Here is a 20,250-nt window from a genome sequence, read left to right on the forward strand (position 1 = left end):
CTCCAGAAGAAAAGATTTTTAGCTTCCTTATGGGAGAATTAAGGAAGGGAGAATTCTTATTTACAAAAGAAACTTTTTTTGTTTTCAATGGTAATTTGAAATGTCAGTCCTAAATGGAAATGTTTGTCTTGAAATGTGACTTCAAAGTAAAATATATTTTAAATGAATCATTCTGGGTTTTGATGAATTACAGAAATTTTCCATTTCCAATTTTAAAAATGTTACATTTTAAATATTTAGACTTTTTTAGTTTAAATTTGAGACTGAGACAGAATATTCCAAATTTTCCAGGAAAGGCAGTTTTATTTTGTGAAGAACTAAAAAGAAATGATATAAAAATATTTCAATCTCAATACATTAATTATTACTGTTACAACTGTCACTAACACACCAACAGAGCTCTGCATGCAGTTTCTTTTAAATTAATTTTTTGTGGTTTAATTACTGTTAAAGCTGGCTGAATATATACCAAAAATCCATTGAATAATTTGACAAATCACTGCAGAATTTGCTGACCAATGCATTTACTGAAGGAACACTAAATATGCTCTATTATAGAGATTAATCCAATAGAAAAGAAAGACCAATTTACATCACAAGCTGCAATGAAAGAAACCTTGGGGCTGCCTCTCATTCATGCCTTGCACAGCCACACTGTCATCACTCACAGAGATGAGTACAGAAGAATAAGCACGACTCTCAGCTTTGCGGCTACCAAGCAGACAAATGGTTTTATAAACTGGGCAACAATTAGTCCATAAATGAATGCTGGGGCTGTCCCTGCTGGCACACCCAAGCGTACAAGGGCTCCTCTAGACACACCTCATGGTCATCAAGGAAATGCGTTTTTCATTTACAATTGGGTTGTGCTATGCCCAACTGTCACATTCCAACATCCAGACTATTCAAAAGCATTTAAGAATTATTTCTTCTCAGACAACTTGCTGTACCTGTGCCTTCAGAGTGCTTTTGAATTAATTTACAGTCTTTCTATTGTTTTTATCTCCAATATTTTCTTCTCAATTAGAAATGAAATGCCATGAATTTATTATTTCCCTGCACCACATGTACTTAACTGCACCTACTCTAGCAAGTAGAATAATCTACCAAAGGAAAAATTGAATCTTTTTCACCCGCTTGTCCACTGACTTGAGGATAATTTCCAAGACCACAGGGTACTTGAAGAGGATCTGTGGCCAAAGTGTCCCCTATACTTGGAGAAGCTAAAGGAGAGGGGAGCGATAATTCTGAGCACCAGCTGACAAGAGATGTTGGCTATACACAGACCTCATTATTGCTATTGATGATACCATAGAAAGATGTTCAACTATAGGGGAAAAGACAGTAGGATAAATGCTAAAACTGACAGTAAAAACATTATTTATATCCTGTTTCTTTGGCTGAATGTTTTGTATCCAACTCACTTTGCCAAAGTTAGATCTAAAATGTCAACAGCAAGAACAGTATGTTGATGCTGTGGTCTTCCGAGGTCTCCATCCTCTGCAGCACTGGTTGACAGATATGCGGATACTTGCAGTGTGGGTCAAAAAAGCCCTCTTTTGAACCCAATAGCTAAAAAAGACCTGCTTTATCCCCATTTTTAATACCAATTAAGCACAAGTCATAATCTACCTGCCAAATTCACAAGTAATCTGCCTGCTGAGTCAGACATACCTATATACCAAATCCTTCCATCATTACATTTCCCTTTCATTTGGAACAATGAAGTATGCGATTATATGGAAAGTAGCTGAAGGCAGGTTTGATGGTCTGTAACACTTCAGAGGAAAATCCCTTCCTGCACAAATCACTCAAATTTTCTTTTTTTGTGTGATGCTGTGAGTCTTTTCAGGAACAGCACCCACTTACTGAAATCTAGACAGGGCAGAAAACCACTGCTACCACTCCACAAGAGCATTTAATATTGACTGTGAAAGTGCTGCCTTAGACCAAACAGTGTTTGTAGCAAGTGTTATGCCTTACTCTGCATGAGGAAAAGTACCTACCATACTTCAAACACTTTGGCAGTACCATAAATACCAAATGTAAATATAATTAAACAAATTCTTTTATGGCACTACACAATTCAGTTGCATCAGTGATATTAACACAGGAAAAGGAGACAGGAAATAACTTTACCTAGGTATGAAGTATTCAGAACACTGCCCTATACATGTTTCTCTTGACATGTGTAAACCTCCAGACATGCCACTATCCACACAAAAAGGTTGCAATCACTGGAAAGAAGCAAGATCAAATTGTCTGCATGTAGTTTGGGCTTTGGTGACTCATCATAGCAAGAACCTCTTCTATCAGGATGCTCACCCTTCCAACATACAAAAGGCAGCTGTCTTCTGCTTGAAGTAAAAATAGTTACAGGCATTTTGGTGATTTATTTGATTTGTTGGGGAGAAATGCACAATATAAACAGTAACCACACAAACCCCTCAGATAACAAAGATTCATTTTAATCTTACTACATGCTTGACTCTTTTTCCATCTTTTGATAGTGGTATATCAGGTTTATCCAAACAACTTGCAAGAGTTGATTCAGACTTTTCTGGCAACAGACAATGGCCTCAAGAATGCACTGTAGTCACTTTTCACCCTTTTTATCATGTATTTCATGATATTTGGTATTTTTCTTAAAGCTCCATCTCCTCGTGGTAATTGATTATAGTGACTACCCAGCATCCATCACTGAAAACAAGTTTCTAGTACTCTAGTGAGCAGAATTTTTCCAAAGCATAACAGAATTACACTCTAAGAGCTCAGAAGATGCACACAAATGCTCATAGTGATTTTTAACCTCTTCTTTTCCTCCCAAATACTGAAAAACAGAAACACTTCCCAATGATTTTTCACATGGTTCTTATTTAATGAGATTTAAGGAGAAAACTTTTTTGAAAGAACTAACTAGCATTTACAGATAAAATAGGCAAAGATGTTGCCTTATTCACATATTTTTCCTTTTGTTTTTGAAGCATTTTTCCACCAGAGTACAAATTTCATGAGATGTTAATAATACATGAGAAGACAGTGTGACAAAGGATTGAATTTGCCTTGACTACCTTCATTCATGAATCTTGTAGGCCCTGCCATATGGACTAGTGAGTTAAGTTCTCTTTGGACCTAGAGAAAAGAAAAAATTACTTAGGGTTAGACATAGCAGACAAATACACCTTTTCTACAGATGGAGGGCCTAAATGGGCTTCTCCATCTGGAAGGAAAAGCTGAGCAAAGGACAGATGGGGGATCTTCCCAGAGATGGATTTGTTTAGAAGCAAAGAGGATGGACATTTCAAGGGTGGCTGGTTACAGGTCTCCCACACTCGGCGTAAGCACTCAGGACAAGGACTTAATATCATGCTTCACCTTCCTCATCACAGATAACCCTGTGATCAGTCCACGAGATACTTCCAGGACTGTCTAGGGGAATGTTCTTACATGCATGCAAAGCCACCAACATTTTTCAGATAAAACAGTAGAACACTACTTCACACACCATAGGAAAAGGACTGTTTTTGAACTCCTGCATGAGAAACTAATGTAATCTCTTTCTACTCCTTATGTGTGATATTTGTTTACTTGCTCCAAATTTAAAATACCACAGAAGGGACTCTTGCTTTTTTGGTGTTTTTGTTTTGTTTGTTTGTTTTAAATGAATCCTGAGAACAGATTGTTCAGAAGTTTGGTCTTCTCAGTTTGTTGAAACACACTGATCAGAGCTACGACCTTTATTTTCATTTACACTTTTAACATTTTCTCCATTTGTTTGCATCATTTTCATTCAGAATAGTCTGTCTGAAGCTGTTCTGGCTCCTCTCTTTCTTGTCATTGTATTCTTTATTTCTTCAAAAAGGTTTATTTCCCAGCCCTGGGAGATGAATTTGAAAATCTGAAAAGCAGTATGAACACTGTTTATTTGAAAAGTGAAACGTAACCAATTCAGATCTTTAGCCAGACTCCTCCAGTGGGTCCATAGCATTGATCTCAGATTAGCATTTGACCTGGAGGTTAGTCTGGTTTATATATTTATTTATTTATTTAGGCTGTTGTGCAGAACTGTGGCTTAGTGATATTATCCCAAAGCATAAATATTGGCATAACTCTGCCTTTTTGATTCAGTGCCCAGTGTTTTGTCTTATGAATTCATTTACTTGCCTTTTTTTCTTTTCTAATGAAAACAGGATGCTAGACCACTAATCTTTTTTTCCCCCTGTTTTTCTTGTCTATTTTTTAAAAGAGATTATTTTGAATTTAGACTAGCCATGTTTTCTAAAGATTGCATTACTTAACAGGTTCTCCAAGGGGCAGTGTGGGAATATTTTCAACAAGCTTAAATATGTGTTTTGTCGTTTTCAGGTATTTTCAGTTATCTCAGGTCAGGATCTTATCCTTCCCATTGGCCACAGCTTTGTACTAAAGTCAATAATACACCCAGCTACATCAAGGAGCCCTACTTGCAGTACTCTAATAAGGGCCTTTAAGATGAAGTGCAGCATCACTACTACTTGGGTTTCGGCTTGTCCTCGGCATAGCTACATCATCCTTGCTATTACAAGCAAAGGGCAGCCCAAGTCCTGAAAGCCCCCCTACCCAGTTTAGGAGGGAGAGGATGTTTCCAGGCTGCAGAATGAATCTGTTGATCTTTGACCGCATGTCTGATTCGATCCCAGAGTAAAAGTGACTGTCATTTAAAAAGCACTTTAACTCTTTTCACACTACCCAGTGAAAGATACAATCCACAATGTATCAGACACTTGCCAAAATTGAAATTAGTGCCTTGGACATGAAAGTTGTGAGTAGACGCCACTAAATGCTGTCACTCCACTTACTTGCACAGAAACAGCATCCTAGGTTTTGCTTGCTTACCAATCCCTAAAACAAAAAATCATTCTGCAGTGATGACAGAATTCAAGCTTTGATCTTGATATGCCTGAAGACTGACCTAACTCAGTGCACTAGCAAGGCAGTGTTTTGTCCACAGAGCTTAAGTACATGTCAGGTAACTGCCCTAAAGTACAGTGGAGGAGAGAAGCAGCAAAGACAGGGATTTTTTTACCTTAGAAAGATGATGAATAAGAATGAACATGATAAATATGTAGGGATATATGGTTATTCAAAAGACAGCACATCTGAGTATCTTTAAAAAAGACCAAGAGAACTTGCAATGAAAACTAAGTCAGGCAAATGCAAACAACAAAGATTATTCTTCTCGCAGCACGTCATTAGGAGATGGAATTTTGCCACAGGAAATCTTTGAAGCCAAGAGCTTTGCAGATCTGGATTTTTCTATTGATAGCAAAAACATTCAGATTTACTACTATTGTTAACAAGATCTTCAGAAAGGATATAGCACTTCAGCAATTTCAGGGTATGGCCAATCCCTAAGGACTAGAGGCAGGTGGGACCTACTATGGGAAAAGGGTAGAGTGACCAGTTCTGGGGCTTCACCATTCCCAGAGGCATCTGGTTCAAGCCACTGACAGGCAGAGGAGAGAGAGAGAGAGATGAATCTTGGGTCTGATCCAATCTGGCAATTTCAGCCTCTCTAAACTGTGCACAATAACTGCCTGCACTAAACATGACTCTAGCAAATGCTTTCTGGTCCTGACATTAATGGGCAGTAACACCCACAAGCATTTTGAAGAAAAATACTAAGCATATAAATAAATACAAACTACATTTTTCCCCAGCTTGCAGGGATGTAGACAACAGCAGGAGAAAATTTCTGTTACTTAAGTTCTGCCAGAGTTGCCTTCCACTGTTAAAGTGCCTAGGAGTTACCATTTAGGAGTTACCGTTCAGGAGGTCATGATGGTACTGGAAATGAAGAAAAAGTGAGATTGTTTACATCAAAGAGCAACTTCTTGGCCAAAAGCACTAAACCAGTAGAAAAGGCTCATATGCAATCCTAATTTGAAGCAAATCAGCACTTACTGTTGCAGAGCCCCAATCTAGCACCAATTGCAAAAACCACTGGCACAAAAAGATATTCCGAGAAGGCTCAGTTGAAAACACTAACAAAGGCATGGCTAAAATAAAACAGTAATGTTCAAGTCACCAATGGCTTCCATAGCAGAGCTTAATGTAGCATAATGGTTTTAAGACTATAGTCCGCTTTCTGAGGACAGAAGATGTATCTTCTGGCTTTGGGTTTGTCTTCTCAGCCTTCTAAGGACTACTCTTTCCGCTCAGTGCAGACAGTTCAGGACTGGGTATGCAGCACACAGATCATCCATCTCTTGCTCAAAGTCATCTTGACTTTCTTCTTCCACTAATGATTTTGAAAAAAATGAGGATTTACACCAGTCCTTACCTAAGAAGAAAAAGAACAGGTTTATGATGTTGTTTTTACTTTTGTCAGTAGATTCATTTCAACCAGCAGAACTCTTTCTCTCCATCAGACAGAAGTCTGTCTGCAATTGCAGTCATCTGACATAGAGCAACAGGACTTTCCCAAAGTGAGAGAGGCAGAAGGGGAAAGAGGAACAAGGACACTACAAGTAATTACTATGGTGAGTAATGAAATTTGGCTTCCTAAAAATCTGTATACCTTCTTCCATAGTCATTACTCATTTTCCCAGGCGCTCCCCAAGCCTTTATTCCCTCATCCTAAAGCTTCCAGTCCTCCCCCTGCCTAAGCATATATACACACACTCTTAATCTCTGCCCCATATTCTCCAAGCCTTCCCTCCCCAATTACACTGCCTGACAATCCAAATAAAGTCAGCAAAACTGGTAAGAGCTAAATTCTCCTTGCTGTTCCCTCAGGGTGGGTATTCAGCACCTATTTGCCACTTGCCACAAAACTTGTAATGTAACAATGTTTGAGACAAATTTGACTGAAATTGGACAATGAGCTGAAAAATAGTTTCAGGGGAAGATGGTGATGGACATACATCTGGACCATGGAATCAGTAATTTCCTAGAAAACACAGGCAAACCTAAGCAATGTATGGCAACACAATATAAGGTTACAGTGCTAGATCATAGCAGATTTACAACAACACAAGTTAAAAAAAGCTCAGCTGTTTCCCAGAGATAAATATTTCAGAAGGAAAGATACAGGTGCAGTCAGTACCACATGCCAACCTGAAGAGATGTTTCTTGTAATGTTATATTAATTATTATTTAATAGTGGGATGGGTAAGAATGGAAACCAAAGTCATTATTCTTTGAGATGTCAGCAAAGGGACTGTTGAATCTTTGCAATGGTACATGAAAATGTGATCACAAACAAATGTGACTTGTAACTTCTCAGACCCTTTCCAGCCTTATGATACCCCCCCACACATCCCTCCTTCTTCCAGATGATAAAAACACAAAAAGCTTTACCATATTGCATCACATGTACGAAGAATCTAGGTACTTTGTAATGGAAATAGATATACATGTTTTTCTTGTAATTATTGTATTATATTAATTGTTCTCAGTCCCTGATTGAGACTTGGAATTCTCAGTCAGAAGCTGCATGCGCACATCAGGTGTCAAAAACAGAGAGATGACAATCTGAACCCTTTATTCTGCACTCATTTATCCTTTCTCTTGTTCTCATTTGTGGAAGACAAAGGTAAAGCTGCCTGCAATTACAGTTGCCTGATGTCTCTGTATGTCAGTTGTTTGCTTTACCTGTGTGGATACAGTTTTCCCAAAATGGAGATGTACCTCAGAATAGGTTTCAAAGCTTCATCCATTTTAAAGAACCAGCCTAGCTTTCTAGGACAGTGCTCACTGAAGGAGTGCCTGTCTCCTCCACACTATTCAGTGCAGAAGCCAACATTTATTTACTGAACACCGATCAATTTCCTCTGGGTCTCTCTTCTGCTCTCATCACTGTAACATCTTACAGCTTTGCAAATATTAACTATTTTTTCTTTACCAAACCTCTATGAAGTTTGCAAGTGGTATTTACTATCTTACCAAGACATGAGGCACAGAGAGTTAAATCAAAAATATTTAAAATTAGCAGATTCCTAAATTACTGCCTGATTTTTCATGATACTCAGCATTACACAGCATTTCAAAAGTACAAAGCAGAGCTCCTAGTAACTTCAGTAACAGTTTTAAATGTTCAGAGCCTCTGCAAAGCACACTCCAAGTTCTCAAACTGCAAATCAGTAAAAACAAGGAACCTGTTTATTCACATTTATGAAAGATTGAAGTGATGAGCCTAGCAACAGGAAAAAGCTCTGTGGAAGAAAGTGGGACAGACCCAAACTCACCAAGGCCTTTCTTCTCCTGCCTTTCCTCTTCCTTTGTCTCTGTCGCTGCATCCTGGCCTGCTCCCATTGCACACTAGCCAGGCGTTCTGAAGAGAGTAACAAGCTTTGTTCCAAGACACTCAAACTCACTCAAGTGCACCCTGTGCACTGAAGGATGCACAGGCCGGTAAGAAAAAACGATATCCTTTCAAGTTTCAGATTATAGTGTCTCACAATATACATGCAACAGAGAGCCAAGTCAGGCTGTACAGACAACCTGAATATTAACTCCTCCTAAACCTCTGTACTCTTGTAATGTTTAATAGACGTGTTACTATGCGTTCATATACATATACAAAACCAAAGACTACCTCTCTCACTTATATAGTGAAATAATGCCCAAGGAAGGAGGACAGAACAATGTCCTTAATCCCAGAGTGAGGTTGACACAGATATCGATTTCTAGTCACTCTACAAAGGCCCATTTCTCATCCGCTACTCTAAACAAGGTGGTATTTCTAGCCCTTATCACAGAAGGACCTGAGCAGTTCCTCATCTGCCATGCATTTCTCCTGTCACCACCACTGCAGAGACCATCAAACTCATGGTGGGAAACTGAAGCTCAGCCTGGCTCCTACGGCTCACCAGATGTTATTCTGGGGAAGCTGCAGGCCAGCTAGTACTTTCACAGGAGACTGGTCCTCCATCCTTATGGCTCTCCTTCAGGTTAGAGACTCTTCCAGGTCTTCTCCATAGCTGTTTCTTTTCTATTCACCTGCTGCACTGCCTCACACTTGGCAAGGAAGTATTCCCATTGTTGCAGTCCCACAACTACCCACAGAAGCATCTCGCCTTCACAAAGAGAAGCTGGATACGTGTTGCTTAATATACAGTCAATTTTCAATAAATGTAGGACTGAGAAGACTATGTTTTCACCAGCCTTTCACATAACCACGTTCCCTTTCCCAATGGGAAAGCAACAAAATAAACAAGGGTTTGAACTGCCTTCATTTTGACTATAGCCTCCCTCACAAAACACAGCTAACCTTGTTTATACCGTAAGTAGAGACACCACTGATATCTGGAGAGTATGTCAAGGTTTCTGCCACCTTTGGTTAAAAGAAAAACAATGTTGTTTGAGCCTTGCCCTTATAAAATACATTCTCTGAGCACCTGCAGGACTGATGGTTTTTCTTTTGCTAAGAAATACAGAAGGCCTAAGTGATGCAACAAATCAAGAGAGGGTTACATCCTTTGGAAAAGTGTATCATGGCTGAAATGATTAAAAAGCCTCCCATTTTCTTCCACTAATGTATTTTGTTTGACTCTATTGCTGAGCAAAGAGTAGGCATTAATTATCTTTTCCCACATCCTTAAATGTTTACGTATTACATGAAGACAAACCTTAATTTAGTATTATAATAAACTTCATGTAGCGTGCACAATGAGTTTTTTTTCCCCTTACCAGTTACTGTACCACTTCTCAGTTGTGATAAAAGAGACCAGAATATAATGAAATATAATAAAACATGGGCTTTGTTTTTTAAGACCATGCTGTTTATAATGGCATTAATAATTCCTGCTCACTGATAGTTACAGATTACCATTATATGCTAAAGAATCAAAGCATCTACTTTGAAATTCAAACAAAACTTCCCAGGCAATTTAGCAATGAGAACAGCAGCTCACCAGAAGCTGGTCTTCCCTACTCAAAAGGAGCTCCTAGTCCACCTGGAAACTAATTGTCCATCTGTAGAGCTAAGAAACAAGAAGCAATCCTTCTTGCTTTGTTTCACCTCTTGCCCTTATTGCCATTATACAAACCTTGTGTGATTTTTTTTCCCCAGCGACATCAATACAGATGCAAAATAAATCTATTGAGCTCAAGAAAGTTCAGTGACAATAGTGTAATTCACAAGAGCTTTACACAGGAGCAGAATTTGGTATCTGGGATTGTATTTATTGAGCACACATGAAATTATACAAAACTGTTCTTCAACTATTAACACATCATGCAAAAACACATCTAGTAATCTGTTTATTAAGCATTTCATAATGTTACAGCACAGTAGAACACACAACATGAAATAAATACAACACTGTTGAGATCTCATGCAACAGCCTGTGAGAAAATTTTACCCAAACAGTGCCCTTTTACAGTTCTAGTTTACCCTCATCTCCAGGTTCTTACTTTCCAATTTAAGAGACTGCCAATTTTTTCAATGTTGCCTATGCTATTTTACATGTTCTGTGGGACTGTAACATCCCTGGAGAGGGGGGACTTCTTCCCTCATCATAGGCATTTCTAAGAGATGGCCAAGCTCCTCAATTTCACATAAAAATCTGTGCTGAGTACACATCAACCCTTTCAGGATTCACTAGCTATGAATTTCCATTTGTTTTCTGTGCTAGTTACCATTCTGGCAAACCCTGAATGGGCAGAGATCTCCAAACCAACAACCCACAGCTGAAGAGCTAGCCTGTTGAAGAGCTGTAACAGCCTCACATCCCTAGGAGAACAGGCACAAGGGAGGACAAACAGCATACATTTCACTGTCTGCATAAGAAAAACCAAACAACTTTCATTTTCTTAACCACCTGATCCCTCTTCCCCCTCCCCATTAATTTCCAGCATATTCAGAAACCTGAATTAAGAATCTTAAGTTAACGAAGTCTCTCAGCCCAAAACTAATTTAGCTGGCCATTTTTCATTAAGTCCCTTATGTGCAATGTAATTTTGTGCACACTTCCGTCACAGTCTGGAACATGCAAATTCACTTGTCTTACTGCAGCATCTGAGGCTTATTTGTCAGTTACACTGGCTGTGGCTTTTTGCATTAGGCTAACTTCACACCATCCTTGCTTCAGAATAATCCGAGAGTAGCTCTGATCTGTCAGACCCTGATAGGGTCCTGCAGTCCAGGGTTATGAGGGAAATATCAATGATAAGTTGCTGCAGTTATTACCTAGAAAAATCAATTATCTGCTCTGAGGTAACAACAGTCTCCTGGAAAGATGAGAGGAAAATAGCAGCAAAAGAGGATTAATGGAGCAGTTAGTGTGGTATTGATTAGGCCTCTGGCTTGTGGGGCTGAGTCTTGGTCTGGCTAAAAAGAAGCAAAAGTCAACCCTACCCAAATAACAATTGAATAGATATTTTCAGTGACAACAGGAGCAGGCCCTGCGTGCAAAAAACACACAGTGAGTGAAGTGGCTGTTACGTTTTATGCAGCTCACAGTCTCCCACCATATTGGTTTTATGTAGAATAATCATGCAACTGTATATAATTTTCATGCCAGTCTCCTTTCCTCCCTCCACTATTAACATGAACCACACTGGAAGTGAAAACTTTGTTCATGACGCAAACGATAAGAGTGAAAACTACTAGAAAACTAATTCTGAATGAAAGGAATATGGTAACATTTCCCCAGACAATGAGGGAACACCAGAGGATCTGGTGTTTTGCCTTCAAAGAAAGCTTCAGTTTGTTTGCACTTCTGCAGAGGGCAAAGAAGATCCACCCTCTAGCACTGGTTTCTTCACTGGTTCACAAAATCTAGGAACCAAGATGATTTCATGCTTTCCAATAGAGTGGAAAGTCATGCAGCGAGAAAACTAAAGTGTAGCAATGGACTCTTTCTCTTGACAGAAGATGGAAGCCTTTCCATGTTTTGCTCTAGGCCTAATGTGGCCCAATATAGCCATTTAATACTTGGATATGGCATAAGCAGTAAGGTGGAGGAACATAAAGATAATGCAAAACTAAGCAGGTTAGTTAAAAGTGATTAAGATAAACTTTGAGGGGCTGAGCTGAGACATGCCATGTGTTGACAGAGAAAAGTAATAGTCAATAAAATCAATACACATTTTGAAAGGAAAATATAAAAATCCTGTACCCTTCTTAGGTTCAATATTAGATATTTTAGGTAGCAAGTACCTTGGGAAGATCACTTGGGTACCATAAGGACTGCTCACAGGCCATCTCTGCTCACTGCTCAGCAGCAATTAAGAAAAGAAATGAAATGAGTCTCCACTGCTTCCATGAATCCTTCCTGGGTATGCTGAACACCAGTGATCTTTAGAGGAAATACACCCTCTATGAGAGAGAATCCAAAGCGCAGAATCTCTTGGACTGCCCCAGTTAAGACCAATTGATTTATCAGTTGGTGTATGTGGCCTGACATCTCCTTTCTCTGCTAAAAACAACATGCAACAATCAAACAGGTGCAATCTCTGGCACTCATTCTTTGTGTCTAACCACCTAAGAACACCAAATCATCCATCAGAACATGCATCTTCCTCTAGTCTCGTCTGACCAAGAACTTTCTGCACCTCATCACACAGAAGTGCTAAACTGGATCCTTTTCACTTGCCTCTTTCTGTGTCATCCATATTATTTCACTGCTTGTTGTTTTGCATCCAGAGCATTCAAACTGGAATTCTGTGCAGCCAGCACCCCTACTTCTGCTGTCACACCCAGGGGCACCAAAACCTGTAGGCTCCAATTCATTTTGACATCAACCAAATTCCTCTCTATATTTGGGTCTGATACAAATAGATTCATTCTCATGTTAATAAGACATATATAAGCAAATACCTTGCTGTTAACCAGTACGTGACATGGTACTACCCAGAACAGAATCTGACTCCTGGCTGTCCAGAATGCTGCATCCACTTCACCTCAGGATGACAAACACCTTCAAAGGGACAGGACATTTAAGCAGCACAGTGCGGGCCTAAAAAAAAGGGAAGGGAAGAAAGGGAACTACAGGAACTTACATTATCAAAGACAATGCTCAAAACCGTGACCCTTGGGCATACCTTGCAGCTCCTGAGCTTAATGGACAACCCTGGCTGCATCCTGGCCCATGTCAGGACAAGACTTTGAGGAACATGATCCCTTTCAGAAGCTGCTTTTCCTGTGGAGTGAATCCAGTTGCTCAGGCCTGATGGCAGGCAATGCACAGTCCAGCCAGCTCTTGAATGATCAGGGGTCCAAGACTCTAGATATGCTAAAGGAATTTACATGCCGGTAAATCCATTGTAATTTCCCAAGGAATGTGCCCAGAACTACTGAAGATCATAATCCTTTGCCACTGCTTCTTGTCAGAAGGTACAGATTGTAGGAACTCATTGTCCCGATCCAATATCGGGAGGGTTTCGTTACGATCCCAAGGACGAGATTAAGACGCTAAAACCGGTCAAATATCTTACAACCTTTTAACTTTATTTTCCACAGAGTGGGGAATAAAGGTGGGGAAAGGCAAAGGGGAGGAGAGAGAGAGAGAAAGAGAGAGAGAGAAAAGGGGGGGAGAGAAAGAGATATCACCACCCGTGGATCCAGCGGTGTCCCGTTGGTCCTCTTCACCCTGGGTGTAAATTTTAGCGATGCGCGTGCAGTAATTACAACTCGAGCAGGGTCCGACCCTAGGTTCCCGCTGAAAAGTTTGGAGCCAAATCAAGGCAAATTAAATAAATAAATTGTAATGACACGCGTGCAGTAGTTACAGCTCGAGTTGGGTGCCTCCGAAGAGGGACCCTGAACAAAGAAATCCCTGGGCAATTATAGCTTTTTTCAAATTAAGTTTCCCTCCCCTCATGCGGCAGTTCAGACCAATAGTAATCTTTGGGTCTGGGGTCTCCTGCTCCCTTACTGGGTCTCATCATTGTTATCTTTACTCTGCCCTTCTTTCTCAGGGCCTTGACAAACAGGTGTTGTTCCAGCAATTAACACTTACAGTGTTATCTTCCAAGGTCCTGATGAAGAGGATACAATCCAGACCCCCCTAATTAACACTGTTTCAGCAGTGAGGGGAGGCTTTGTTTCCCAGGGTCCTGGCGCCCAAGCAGGCCTTATTTCAAAGCCTTGACATCCTCCCTCCCGGAGTGTGACGCATAGGAATGCAAACTGCTGGTAACTCCCTTATCTTTCCAGTCTGCACCAGCTCTGGGGCCCTTTCTCACTGAACTAGGGAGTGCGGCCTAAGGCTTCAGCAAATTTAGCTACTCATGCTAAGCAACTTTTATAAAAGTTGTGCTAAGCGGCAGTATTTTGCAGTCCAGGTCCCAAAGTCTCTGCCCGATCATGGTCCGGTTCAGCGCAGGCTCGGTGTGTCCCGAATGGTCGCAGGGAGACCATTTCAGGGGTCGCAGCAGCTCAGTCCTGTTTCCGCTGGGAACAGATGGCTTGTTTGGGGTTTTGGTTTGCTTGCACCTTATGTACCAAGAAATGTTTAAGGCAAAAGTTCACTCATCTGTCCGCCACACTCATTCTCATTCATTCAAGAGAAAAAAAAGACAATACAGTACTGTCCCTTAATTTTTTTCCTCTCCCTATTCCTCCCTCCCATCCAAACGCCACCCTTGCTTTATTGTATTGTCTCCATATTCAAGGCTATACCCTCAAAAGTTTCTAATCTTGGAAATGATGCATTGTTGAAGGCAGCTATTTATGTAACAGGGGACTATGTTAGGGAAAAAAAAAAACTCCAAGTAACCGCCTATCTAAAAGTAAGAGCTCCTAAAATCACCAGTCATTTGACAATAACTTTATTTTTCAAATATAATACAAGCATCAGTGACTGAAGAGACAGTTTACAGTCACTTACCCTGGATTAAAGAGCAGACTGCTATCAAAAGGGACAGCCCAGCTCTCCCTTCTGACCTCAGCTACTTACATTCATGTGTCCACAACATAAGCTGCAACAAATGAGTTTCCAGTCAGATCAGTCCTTGGGATCAGGACAGAGACACACAAGCCTGATAAAGAAGTTAACAAAGGAAACAAGAGGTGAGGCAGTGAGGGACCACCTCCTCCAGCAAAAGCCTGAGCTTACATCACATTAAAGTGAACATGCAACTGCAGTATCAGCTTTTTATATAACCTCCTCTTCATCCCACTGCCCTCACTACCGCTTAGGGTTAATATTCAAGTACAACAATTAATATTCAAGTACATCCTTACAGAACCTAAAGACAACTTCCAACATATTCTAACTACTCTCCTTTTTATACATTATTGCTAGTATCTCCCAGCACCCTGTTAAGTGCCCACATCAGATGCACTTGTTTGATTTAGTCATTGTGGGCAGCTGCTTGGAATAAGTTGGGTTTTTTGAAAACATACCTGGGTAAATAATGTGGGAAAGGGCTTCATTCTGCATGTCTAAGATGCAGTCTGCCCAGTGCGACTGGCTCTACAATAACAGCATAGTAAAGAAACAGGCCTCAGTAAAATGCTGCTCAGTTCTGTGAGCATTGTACAACTCGTAACCATTGCCCCTTCAGCAAATGTAACAAATTAAGTGATTTTTATGTTGCTTGTCTTATGAGAAACATCTCTAATTCTGCTGGGTGAATGAAATGAGAACAACGAGTGATTTCTAACATTCAGTTTCATATGGACACGAGGAAATGGTGACTCTGAAGTATAATTTCTTAAGGTTTGTTAAACCCTTCCACTTCCTAGTGCACACATTAAGAGCAAACAGCTAGTACCAAAATAACATGCAATGATACCGGCACACAGGACCAAGCAGCATAACAATATGGCCAGCACGAGCAAACCAGCAAACTGGGCAGATGGTAACAAAAATTTCAAAGCAGCAGCAGCTGACCAGCAATTGAAAAGCTCGAACTTCAGCTGAAATACAGCAATCGTTCAACAATTACTGGAGAGACATAGTGCAGCTCATCCTCTGTTCACGGCCAGGAACAGCAAAGCATTTCACTCAACCATGTATGAGACAGACAGCTTCTCGGCCCAGGTCCTAAACCTGTGGTCCACTTCAACTCTGGTTAATATCAGCCCTCACCTCACACATTGCATCTCGGTGACATTTGACACTTTTGTGCTGTTTGTGGAAAAAATGTTCTCAGGAAAAGGTAAAAGACAAGTCTGATAGGAGCTGGCTGTAGACCACTGGCCACCAGTAGGAAAATGCTACTTAAATCATTGTTACCTTCCCAAAGATGCAATGCACTTCAGTAGCACATACTAGATCCCAAGTTTCCAGAATCTGCTTCACCTTGCTCCATCAGTCTATCAACAAAATTTCAACATTTGTCTCAAAATAGTTGTTAATTTTGTTAAAGCATATTGACACATTGACAGCATTCTTGAGCAAGCTGCATGTGGAAGAATTCAGAAAAAAAAATATCTGAAAAGTCAGAATACAATCCCTCTAAAAATAAAGTCCAAATCCTTAAAAAACAAAACAAAACAAAACAAAACAGCCTCAATTCCACATTTACACAACACATAATTAAAAACCTCAGCAGAGTAAGAACATGAAATAAAGAAACAGCAGTGCTGAGAACCTCAGGCCAGGAATGTATTTAGAGATCTACTCAATTGCAGCACTTCAACAGTTATACTGCAATGGGTAAGATACCAGCATGCCTGAACCAAGCATCAAAGTATGCTTTTTGCTGGTTCCAGGTCAAAACAATCAGAAACAAGAACATATACAAACAGTTGCCTGAAATTGCCAAGCTACAGCGAATGACAGCATTCAAAAAAGTAGTTCATGCTACAGTCTTCCAGCACACTGACATTAATTTGGAGCTAGTAACAGACTAATTTCTTTAGCCCTTGTCCACTGTCTATTTGTAGCAATGACACTAAAAACACTGAAATACATTATTTATCAGGGTCCAGAAAGAGCGACTCAGAAGTGACTCCTTTGTACACTCCATGGAAGAATACAGCAGTGGAGGCCTGGGAACAAGGCTCAAACCATGTCTTTCATGCTGTGTGTTGTTTTATTTAAGCGAAGCGCTGTCCCAGCCATTCATAAATAACTGATGCCTTGTATCCTCCAGTCCATCTGTTCCTGCAGGGCTGAGGGAAGGAAGGTGTTCACTGATTCATAGGCCTTTCAGTTTCTCCAGAACACACCCTGTCTATTTATCTGCTGCCCTCACAATACATACCAACTGTTCCTGAGGAAGAAAAAGTGGATATGCAAAAGGGAGTGCATGTCTTTGGCTGGGTCTCAGTAAATCTTTCAGCACCATATCTAAAGCAATTCATATTCTAACTACAGTCAGTGAGAGGCCCAACTACTACAATAGGATTTGTGATTCGTCTTTTGAACATCCAAATAAATCCCCAGAGTACTGGTAAGGCACACCACAGACCCAGGGACATGCTGGTGCAGGTCACAGGGGTGTGGAGAGGAAGTTAAGAAGAACACTTTATTCCAGAAATCCCCATTAACTTTCCTCCTCAAGAAGAAAAGGTAAGAGATGGAGCTGGATACAAGCAAGCACTGGATACAGGAAACAAAAAGGATTCAACACTGTCTTGAACTGCCAGTAGAAATTCCCATTGTTTAGGAGACTGCGAATCAGGCAAGACTTCAGCAACACAAACAGAATTAAGTTTTGCCACCCCTAAGCTGACATGCCAGATGCGTTCCTGCTTTGTGATCCTCTTAGGAACGCGGGGCAGGAGAAAGAGCAACTGCTGCTTAGCAGAGGGGCCATAACCCTTCACATAGCACCGCACTCCACTGAACTGCACTCTCTGCAGCAACCCACCCAGGGCTCTGACATAGGCAGACCACAGCCCTCTCACCACCCATAATAGTCTGCCAACTGCAAATGCCTAGAGGATATAGAAAAGGTGAAGTGCAAGATAGGAGAGCTCAGAGATTTGAACAAAGCATGCAGATCTTTGGGAGTTCACCTCTCAGAAATGAGCATGACTATCAAAAAGAGAACTGTACCTGGTCCCAGCTTCATCCTTCAATCTTGTGAGTCTTGCAGGTTTCATCTTCAGCTGGTGCCAAGTCTACATCAGCTGGCTCCAGATATTGCACACTTAAACTTCCTTAATGCCTCCACAGTGATGAGAATTACCAACAAACAGCATTTAGGGAACTTGCAGGCCTCAGAGGAGCACAGAGACATGGTTATAAAGACAAAAGATGCATGCCAACTGAGCCAGGCATCTAACCAGAGGTTTTTTACTCCTCCCACCTGCAATTTCCAAGTGGTAGAAGAATGGAATGGTTAAGAACACACTTTCTTAATTCACATTAGCAGGTCCCAGCCTGGCTGTCCCCAAATCAAACACACCAACAGAAAACAAAGGTTTATTTAATATTTGGGGTGGCAACCTGATAATTACCATCTCCTTATTCCTACTGCAAGCCAAAGAGCCCTGTTAAATGCAGCGAGTAAAGAACACACAGATTTTGCCTGCCTTCATGACATTTTTTCAAAACACTGACCAAATTGTACAGTATCAGTTGTACAGACTTACCTACTCAAGCTTTAAGGCTGATCTATGTTACAGGTCTGTTTGGACCAGTGAAATTTTTTCACTGAGTTATGGTTATAAAAATTTTGTTGAAACATGTCATGGTTCATTACTGAAGTATCATGAAATGGAAGCAGGTATATTTTAAAAATTTGCAGTGAAGTTAGAGGCACAAAATAGCAAAGCCCATTAACAGTTAACTTGCTTGACTTTACCCTTGGTGTTTTAGAATTTAACAGCTTTTCAAGGCACACTGAATTTATGAAACCCAAGACATACCAACAAATAAAGTAAACTACATTTTTTAAACTTAACTGTCATTGTCTAAAAGTACAAAAAAAGTTAGGGTTATGTGGTGCAAACTGTGTGATCACAGCTGAAGTCCTCATTAATTAACACACTTGACCTAAGAGTATGCTGCTGCAATTAAAATGTTTTATTGTCAAATGCACATAACTTGGTTTCCAGACTTCTTCCACATCTTCTCCATTTAAAAGAAAACACGGAAAGAAAATCTTCCTACGTCATCTTTGACAGCACACATCTTGCTACTCTTTCCAATTACATCTTGCTCGGTTCAAACTCAAAGCTGACCATGAAGCCAATTTGCTTTGTTTTCTGACGCAACATCACCTTTGCTGACCCATGTTGTGGCACGGTAGAGGGGACACATAGCAACAGGATCATAGTTATACATCCTATAATAAAGGAACACTCGAAAGAAGAGAGATAACTCAAAATAATTCACACACCTGGCACGCTACACAGAAGCAGATCAAGCTCAGGCTTCTCTTATCCACTTCTACTGCAACTGTTATGCATCTCATAAAGCTTTTCAATATTTCCAAATATTCCCATTCTAAAGATGTCAACTTCAATACATATTCCTCCCACCCCCACAACAGAGAGAAAGACACAAAACAGTCACTGGGAGGTGGGACAGTAACAATACCACTACCCGAGTAGTTTACCACCAAGTAAGGTCAAGTCTCTACACTTGGTAGCTACTTCCAGGCACACCATTTTCTCACGAGAAAAGACAACTCACCTCTCTAATGATGAGCTTTCCCTGAGGGTAGTTACTGCAGAGCAGTTAATAACCTGTTCTAAAGCCATTCATACTTTGCCTTTTTATAAAACCATCTCAAGTTCAAGTTTCTAATCAGGGGTGGGAGAGGTGGAGAATCTAAACAGGAGTTTCTCACACCTCAGGTAAGCGGCTAAACTATCAAACTATTGGTTTCCCCAAGTCTCCAGCCCCCAACCAGAAATTCTACCCTGGAGTCAAGAATCAAGGACAGAATTAGTAGACCTGGCACATTTATCAGAGTTACACTTTTGCTTAAATCTTTTAATTCCAGAGTACTCTCTTGAGGAATTCCCAGCCAACTCTTTTGTTATGACTTTGACAATGTGTCTACACAGCACTTTGAAGTCAAGTGAGAGTCTTCTCTATCTGAACTTCAAGTTGGCCAAAGGTTCCCCAACTCCAATCCAGGAGCCATATGGACAGTTAGTGCAGGCACAGCGTTCCACACAGTAAACACGTTAAGTAATCTTTCTTAAAGCAGGTTATACTGCCTCTGGTTTTAAAAAAAAGATAGGTTAAAAAAAATCAAAATATGTGCAGAAAAAGCATGTACCTGCCTGTAAAAAGATGCAGTTACACCAGCAATCACAAAAAAGGCCTAATTCACACCAATATACAAAAGAATAACCCCTATCATTTTAAATGTTGTGTTCATTTTCTCTAAGCTAGAAGTCCAAGTAACGCA

This window comes from Dromaius novaehollandiae, chromosome 4 (assembly GCF_036370855.1).
Source record: "Dromaius novaehollandiae isolate bDroNov1 chromosome 4, bDroNov1.hap1, whole genome shotgun sequence".
Lineage (NCBI taxonomy): Eukaryota > Metazoa > Chordata > Aves > Casuariiformes > Dromaiidae > Dromaius > Dromaius novaehollandiae.